This window comes from Apostichopus japonicus, chromosome 19 (genome assembly GCF_037975245.1).
Source record: "Apostichopus japonicus isolate 1M-3 chromosome 19, ASM3797524v1, whole genome shotgun sequence".
NCBI lineage: Eukaryota > Metazoa > Echinodermata > Holothuroidea > Aspidochirotida > Stichopodidae > Apostichopus > Apostichopus japonicus.
This window is the reverse complement of record NC_092579.1, coordinates 18,170,494-18,180,435: the sequence shown is the minus strand read 5'-3', so window position 1 is coordinate 18,180,435 and position 9,942 is coordinate 18,170,494.

The following is a 9,942-nucleotide window of genomic DNA, read 5'->3' as shown; positions in this document are numbered from 1 at the left end:
GTTCATTGTGTTTTTTTTTGTTGCCTGTCATTTCCGGTGTTGATCAACACTCCACAGTGTTTTCTTGACTTTAGGTAACAGAGAGAAGAATGGGTGAGGTGGGAGGGGGTTGCGGGGGGGGGGGGGGGTTCGGTTGACAAACTAACCTAAAAAAATAATAGTAACCAGCAATTATTTTTACGATGCTTAAGCCACCATATTGATTATATGTAAGTTCCACCAAAGCATTTGCCATCTATGTTTGTATGTGTTTTAGATCCTCCTGCAAAAAGGAACTCTCGAAGAAGCCATCATTGGCTTATCAAAGCCGTAAGCTGACCGAAGTCAGTCTCTTAGATTCATATTTAAAGTCCATGATTATGAATTGTCAATTGTCAACAACTCTGTAACTGGACGGCATACATTAATCTTGGAGTGACTCGAACTTGGGACCTTATGAATGAAAGGCACCGGCATTAACCACTGAGCTAACACTCCTATTTGCTATGTGAGGCTGCCTTGATGTTGGCCTGTTCAGTGGTGTTGCTCCTCATACCTAGTTGTCTTACCTTCCATCTTCCCCACATCTTCCTCTTTTGCTTTACCCCAGGGGGCATCACTATGGGAGTGTTTGGGAAGGGTAGCACCAACGGAATTTTTCCGACTGGCCAATAGACGGTCGTCTTTGTCGGGAAGGATTTGGTACTGACTGATTACATCTACAATGATTGGCCCCTTCCTCAACCCCTATTGGTAGATCACTTTTTTTATTTTACCCCAAAGCATGACAGGGGCGACATAATTATATTACCCCTGTGAGGGAGGGGATTGGGTGGAGGTGTTAACTTCCAGGGCTATTGAGGCATCTGACTTTCGATATGATATGGTAAACCACAACATTACCTCAAAGCTTTACGAAGAAAGTTATCCTCCATGTAGACCGAAAACTTCACATGAGAAAACATCGTAAGCGAGAAAGCACCTCAAACTGTTCAAAAAATAACCGTAATCTCAGAAAACAATGGGGCCATTATTACTTATGGAAAGGTGTATTTTGCAGAATTTTTCCTCGGAAGTATGCCACTGGGTTCGTCTCTCCTATCATTATGGTCCGCCACTCGGGTCCGTCGCTCCAAGCCAGCGGTAGATACACTTTAGGATATACAAAACGCCTCTGCTCTGTAACGCTGACATCATTTTCACAAACAAGTTGATAAATGTTTGCTGCTATCAACCGGTATCTCAGTGCAAGTATGTTAGACCAAGAGTTGGTCGGTTTCCCTTTAAGTCGCCACAAATAACGTTAAAATGTCAAGCCCCTCAAATTTTACCATCCTCACTGTCAACATGTCGCTTTTAGCATCCAGGGATCACTTCAACGTATGTTGCAATGAGCCGAGGTCTTTTTTTTCCCAGTTTAAACATATTTGGACGAAGGAAGAAAAGTACAGGAAAGGGTTTATGTACTTAAAACTCTTCAAATTGAGCTCGCTGGACTTCAATGTGTGAGGCCAGTGGAAGGCACTTTACAGTCAAAGACGAGAATACGTGAATAATACTCTCGTAATTCTTAAGAGGGGGAAATTTCGCTAATTGAGTGTGTACACACAGATAACTTATTCGTGCCATAGATTCCATTCATGTCCGACCGAAGGAGCCTCACACTGACTAAGCTTTGAGTTAAAGACAGGTGGTTATGTATGTAACCTTAACGTCCACCGACCGTCCTACAAAATGTAGCACAAAGCTACTTACATGCCTTAATATCACGACAGATAATATATTCCATACCTTACCGTAGAGAATATATGAACAGGGGCGGCGGAAACCGGAAGGAGGAGGGGGGAGGGGTCATAAAAAGGACGTATCATCAAGTTTTGTGAAAATCTTACAGGTGTTCCTCTTCATAAATCAGAAGTGACCCTTTTTTGGTAATAAACAGTTACCGGCCTTTTGCCATCTTTGTAATTGAAAATTGCGCTTTTGTTGAAACGTACTTTGTTGTTGAAAAGTGATTTATTTTTCTTCTTTTTTATTGAAGCCAATAGTAAAAAGGGGCCTACGAAAATACACAGTATGTAAACTGGAGTATATATACTTTATTCCTTGCTTCTTTTAACTATAAGACGTGAGCCGTATATCACTCCTACATTCCCATAGCTTGCATAATCATTTATTGGGTGGTTTCCCTGTAGCTGTTACAATGTGTTATGAAACTTTTATTTATCCATTGAGATCTTTATCTGCAACTTTACACGGCCTAGGAATTGTCATTTCCGGCAATCTAGAAGATATTTTAACCAAAAAAAATTCTTCCTGCGGTACACTACACCAACCTTGGCTGATGCTTCGCTTAGATATATTCGAGAATTTATATACTTTCAAGCCTTCTTAGGCCCAGTGCCTAGGGCCTACGAAACACTAAATAGGGGCCTTTGTTGGAGTTACTAGAGACTGTGGATTTCATAAGAGATTGTGCTAGGATTATTTCAGTAGCGCCTTATTATTATGTTATCGCAAGGTGTAAATAGCTCGAATACAATTTAATCAAGCCGTATCGTCGTTTGATGAGAAATAGAGAGAGTAAAAGAGCATGGTGGAATGATGGGGTTGGGGGTGGGGGGCAAAGTATATTATGTAACCGAGAAAATGTGTCGTAAAACAGACATAATACAAACTTTTAACCTTACCCCGCTTTCTAGGTATGATAGACTGCTTCCGTCGAGAGCTTATCGAACTTCTCCCTCGTGGAAGCTATAGTAAGAAGCAAGAATAATAAATCACTGATAATCTTTCTTCTATTCTTTTTCTTTGAAAGAGGTCTATTAACGGTTGTGTAGCAACCGTTTCCTGCGCAAGAAAACATTAAATATTAATACCAACTGTCGTCTGTTTCGTTTCATGACGAGAAGGAAATAACCCAAGGGGAAAACATGTCAGGAAATGCTCAAGTTAGGGTTAAAGTGTATTAAAAGTTTTCATTAATCACAGGTTCGTAATTAAGGAGAAATAGATTGTCCTTTTCCCTTTTCTAGGGATTTTTTATTCAGATTGCTACCGACAGAAGTCGGTCTGTTTATTTTCAGAAGTAGTGCAGAGGTTGCTAATCCTGAGTGGCTTAACTGGATCCTTTTTTATTTTTCATCAGAATATACAGAAATTAATTCATAACGGAACTTTTCATCTCTCAAAAATTATCACTTTGATTTGCATTGTTTCATTTTAATTGCAAACAACCTCGGAGGATATATATATATATTTATATAATATATATGTACATATATATATATATATATATATATATATATATATATATATATATATATATATATATATATATATATATATATATATATATATATATATATATATATATATATACATATATATAAACATAAGTTGAAATAAAGCATGCACAAACTATAGTTAAAATGTCTGAGGAAGGAAGGGGAAAGGTGAGAAAGAGCAATAAAGGGATATTAGGGGGGGAGGGGACTTTAGGGAGACTCTGTACCTTGAGCAACATGCTAAATATCTAAGCCTTCCACCACCACCCACAAATGCATCGTTCTATCAAACCATAAACAAATAAACTTTTACAAATACTGCACTGATATTGAAACATCACGTTTTTGGAAAATTTATATTTTGAGTTTAAGAAATTAATCAATGTCATTCTCTTAATTGTAGTGGAAATTTTCTGCTCTCTTTCTCCCAACACATTAATGTGCAGCTGATTTATGTATTTACACTACAAGATGCATGATCATCTGTGTAAACACATTAATTTCAAATCTCTCCGATTTTATGATTTATTTGTAAGCACGAAGTCAACAAAGCTATACAACAGAGTATATATAGTGCGCTGTGGATTGAATAGTAAATCAAGACCGGTGAATTTATTTCCTGTCCTGTGTATTGGGAATACATTAACGCATGTCTTGCTTTTTATGTTCTATATAAAACTAGTGCTAATCCAACATGGACATTTACATCAATCAAGTATATAAATTAAACATCGCTAATAGCTTTTTTTCGTGTTCAAGCTGATAAAGTTGAAATAATATTTAATTATCTGCCTATACATTAATGTTTGCTAGGCGATAAAACGTTTGTGAGTATATATGAGCAAACGTTTCGTCGCATATAGTAGTAAAAGATGGATGCACGCTTCCTGAATACTCCCCAATTGAATGATGACAGTACAGAGGTTTATTTATGTATATACGTAGCTTGTGTATATACAACATGGAGGAGTAGTAATTTAGCGATTATCCTACAAGGCTAAATGTTGAAACACTCTTCGATTATATGTAAAGGTATTTATATAGATATGCAAGAGAATTTTGCCAAGAAAATTAAGGAAACTAAAGCTCATCAGGGTTACAGGAGCCACAGGAAAGGAGAAACGGACGAGGGGGGGGGGGGGAAGGGGATACGTTTCCCTGGATATTTGAAACTCCGAAGTTCTCCTTGTCATAACTAAGAACTGTTCATTTTGGGAATAGAAGGACCCTCCGTCCATTTTTTTGTAATTTAAACGTGCCCTCTGTTCTTTATAAAGTATCCTGTTGTTGAAAAGTTATACGCGGAATAAAAATGTAATTAGAAAATAACCTTTTTGATGAAAAAAAAATTCTGGTTAACATTACAAAGTGAATCCATTATTCCCGAACGATTTGAAATATCCTTGCGGTTTATTCCTTCAAACCGAGCTTTTGCCGTCTAGATTGAGCCCTCTTCCTCCGCCCCTGCTCAGGCTAATTGGAACACTGCATCTTTCTACTGTCCCTTGAATTAAACTGACTCATTCATTACTATGGTAGGGGCCACCTCGATGACTCGACGCTGTCAATTCCTGCTAAGAAGCACACACACACACAATGATGTTAATACGGACAAATGAACATAGGCTATTCTGTATTGCAGTGCCATCAACAAATAGAATGGAGGAATTGAAGTTCAGTCGAGACATGACAATTATGTTAAACTTTGCTGTCGATATTTGTTAAACCTTAAAAGTAAAAGCAAAAAGACAAAACAGAAATTGTTTATTTTCAAATTTGTCGCAAAGTAAAGGCTTGTATCGAACCAATAGATGTGGATCAACCACACACAACCCCACACAACCCCACACAACCCCACACAACCCCACACAACCCCACACAACCCCACACAACCCCACACAACCCCACACAACCCCACACAACCCCACACAACCCCACACAACCCCACACAACCCCACACAACCCCACACAACCCCACACAACAACACACAACCCCACACAACCCCACACAACAACACACAACAACACACAACAACACACAACAACACACAACAACACACAACAACACACAACAACACACAACAACACACAACAACACACAACAACACACAACCCCACACAACCCCACACAACAACACACAACCACACACAACAACACACAACAACACACAACAACACACAAAGAAAGTAAACGTAGCTATTATCAAGCCTATTCGTGCAGACCTAATTTATAGCCCAAGTTTGCATAAGGATGCACCGTTGCACGTCTAAACGGAATGATGGGGGGGGGGGGTCAGAGCCCCTACAGGTGAGTCGGTTTTATAAACCTCACTAACCCCCCCCCCCCTACACAGTTCTCAAAGTCCTATATCCGCCTCTGGTCAATACAATATGGATTCGTTTTTAAGGAATGACGTAAATGTAGTCTGCTAAGAGCCGTCTACTAAAGAAAGTTGTCTATTCGCAGGAATAAGTATAGTTTTGCATTCCTCTCTCGAGGCCCCTCTCATGCCCCTGGGCTCCCTCCAACATGTGAAGCAAAACACAAGCAAGAGATAATTAACTTTGTAGTGTCAGTAGATTGGATAATCATACTACAATTATATATAATTCATATTAATTAAAGTTGATAGCGTAGCTGCCGCTTCATCAAATTTATATTATAATTTGTTTTAGTTGTATTATACAATAAAACTAAATTAATACAACCGTAATTATAGTCATTAAAGCAAACCCAATCAAGCCATTACATGAACCAATGTAATATATTGGTTTTAAATAAATCATGACAAATAACTCTAACCGAAACATGTAATTTTTTTAAAAGTTTTATCTTTGTTAATTGACTTGAAAATAGCTTTTACAAAGTAATCCTACTTCTTAAATTGTTGAGCAATGTTTTTCCTTTAGTCCTCTACAGCTGTGTAAACCACTTTAAAGTTTTCTTCTGCCATAATTATATTTTCTCTTCGCCAGGCAGATTGTGTTTTATCTCTTCCCATATATTTGTGTCATCCATTCGTCTTCAGTGATATTAACTATCTCGAAGGGAATACTTCTCTATCATCCTTTCTGTTTCGTAAAATCAATTTCCTTCAATGCCATCCATTCATAATTTAAAAATACGGACATCTCAATTTAAAGTGCTCAGTATTTTTTTAACATCAACAAACCTTTAACGCTTAATGCATGATTGTAACAGTATGTTGACAAAAATCCAACGATATCATCACTGAGCCCCAGGAAAAACAAAAACAAACAAAAAATGCAAAGAAAAAGGAAAAAGCTTTCAACAACCATCCCGATAATATACTGTTGCCAGAATGAATTTTATGAAGAGGGAGGTGATTTTGGTTAATGGAAAACGAACCGCGTATCGCTTAAAGATAATATATACGTATTCATAGAATTTCTGTTTGAAATTTAAAAATTTTGATTTACTGAAGCTGTTATCATCGTTAATTAAGATATTATAAATTTGTGTTTGTCGGACGTAAAAGAGAGTAGTTACATAATTGAAGTTTTAAGTTAAAGGAACACTGTTTTGGTTCCCTTATGTATTGAATGGTTGCTTTCTTAATTAGCTTCATTGTATAGTTAGTTTGTAAATTCTACATCTCTCTACACGCAACTATACGTTATCAATGTAAGTTGTCGCGCTATAATATGCAATCCCGCCAACGCAAGGATTGAGACGATTGAGGGAAGGGGTAGGGGGGGGGGAAGTGGGGAGGCAGTGGTCAGACTAATCTTCAGTGGTGTTGAACGTGTTGCTAACAGTGGCATCACGCCTGTGTAGCGTGTACCCTGAGGTGTGGGGTCCAATGGCCCGCGGTAAGGTCCAAGAAAGAAGTCACGTGCATAACTCCATGTTGTTTATTTGTCAGAAGTATTTGAAAACATTGCTCTAAAGATTATAAGGGGTGGAAGGTGGGCGGGGAGAGGGGGAGGGGGGGGGGTTGGCATGACCCCCTGTCCACGTCCATAATTGATGTTATTACACTTAATACAACACCGGCGATATACACTTGACCTTAAAATGTGTCGTTCGGATTTGATTTGAGCATTTTTAAAATCCACATATAGAGGCCGAGGTACTGAAGTTCCTTTCTGTTCAAAACACAGACTCGCTGTCTACGACCTACAAATATAGATGAGCACAGGTTTTGCCCTAAAAGTGTCAACTCGACAGTAATTGTGCATGCGGGGAGTGACAGCGTGTTTTAAAGAAGGTGCACACACATTAGCAACTTCGAGTTATAATAGTCAGCTAAAAGTGCCGCAAGCTTCGGTGGAAAACGTACTAACGAGTAGTATATGCGAGGGTATGTATGCCTCCTGCTTAAAGAGAGAACTTGAGCATGTTGTCGATACTAGCTGGAACGTGGTTTATTATCAGGTAACATTTATCTCTTATCCACCTCGCGGGAAGAAATAGGCTAGATCTGTCGTTCTGATGTATCTAACGTTCCATCTGCAATTGTATTTTTAGATCCTCCTGCATGCATGAACTCGCGAGGAAGCCTCATTGGCTTATCAAAGCCGCAAGCTGATCGAAGTCAGCCTCTTAGATTCATATTTAACGTCCATGATTATGAATTGTCAATTGTCAACAACTCTGTAACTGGACGACATACATTAATCTTGGAGTGACTCGAACTCGGGACCTTATGATTGAAAGGCACCGGCGTTAAGCACTGAGCTAACACTCCTTGAGCTAACACTGTAATTACTTGTGATTCTAGTTTTAATTTGAGCATGACTATACGACTATGTATTACGAAACACCAATATATTGTAACTGAATTAAATAGAAAGTTCGAAGAGCAGAACCTTCATTTGAATGATTGAAATTATTTTAAATTATTTTCCAACTATCGAAATCCTACAGTAGCCCAAAAGTAAATTATGTTAACCTTTTACTTTGTAACCACAAATCTGGCCTTTTTACGTTAATATTTTGACCTTGAGATAGAAACTCGAAATTTAGTCATCATAATGTCGATATTTACGATTAAAAAGTTGTAAACTTTGAAGAGGGTGATCTCTTTAATTCCCTCCTCCCTCCCCCAACCATGTCCTTTCTGGGCCAATGTTAAATACACGGTGACCTGTTTCTGTATACTTGTTATTATTTATTACTATATATATATGCATCTTTTCATCAAACTGTTAGTATAAGCTGCGCCTGCAGTTAATAGAGACTTTCGCGCGTCAGAGGACCTAATTTCTTATTCTAAATGTTCAGGCTTGATTACGAAACAAACAAAAAATAAAAAAAATATCTCGCCTTAGTGTTAAGCTTCAAATTCAGTGTATAGCTAACCAAAAGAAAATTGGTGTCTTGGAAGTGCGTATTGTGAAATCCTTTTTAAGGTGTCCGGCCTATGTAGTCACACGATTACATACTTGATTTGGTTAACCCAGGCATGTCATTTCAAGGTTCTTAAGAGGCTTTTGATGGATATATTTTGATCTTTTACCCTAAGGGAGCGATCTCTTCAATCGTAAACAAGTCCTTTAGTATACAGTGCAACAAAAACAAGAATGAGAGAAAGGAAGAATAAAAACATCGTTAAGACATTTTTAACCAATTTGTTTTTATGGTTATTTAATTGACAAAATGAACGAAAATATACGTTAAGAATAGGTTTATGATTGAACCGGAGTTATTCCACTAAACTGCTTTTGAACAATTATCGAGCCTCAAATCACCCGTATTTTCGTCCTTTTGCTACATATGTTTTTATATAACGTCCAAAAAACGTAATAAACTGTCACGTTATCAAATGAAATGTAGCTAATAGCCCCACGTAACTTCATGCCACTCATGTATACCCCATTAGGGCCATTGGAGGTGCACCAACATTTTAAGGAGGGCACAATATTCATATCCTGTAACTTGGTATTTTGATTTTACTCATGATGGTGGTAAAGATGGGAGAGGGGAACAGTAGCCTGCTTTTGGAGGGGAGGGAGGGGAGGGAGGGGAGGGAGGGGAGGGAGGGAGGGGGAGGGAGGGAGGGAGGGGAGGGGGTTACAGTCCCTGCGCCCGGATGGTTACGGGCTTCCTTCTTCTGCACCGAGGTCACAACATGCAATACTCTCAAAGAATTCTGTGAAATTTGTCATCTAATCCAGAAAGGTGTTATCAACTGGTTATGCGATTAGCGAGTGACAATGAAAACTTCAGCCCGTTTTTTGTTATGCAAAGTATGCTAGGCTATGTACATATGTTATGTGAGCTGGCGTCAGGGGCTCTATCATTACCACCATGATAGACATTGCTGTACAGTTGTATAGTCATACATTCGCCATTATGCGCCCACGGCATACGGTAGTTGGACATCACAAGTGACGTCACGAGATCGCCGATAGCATGGTGGCGAGCGAACACACAGTAAAACAGTGGTGTCTACACGATGAACAAATGAAAGTAGGTCAAAAAGCACCCTCTGACACACCCCCTATTCGCATGGAGAGTTGTCCATCACCTAGGCTCTTACCCTCTGTGCATGGTTATCAACGTAACATAGCCCGATTCTTCTGTGCAAAGTAATGTTAGGATAGGTGGCCTATAGAGGCGTAGTCTAGATGATACATCTTTCTCAAGACATTGAAACAGCTCTTTGAGATTCTTTCATCAAGCCTTTATACATTGGTTTTATTTTCAAGC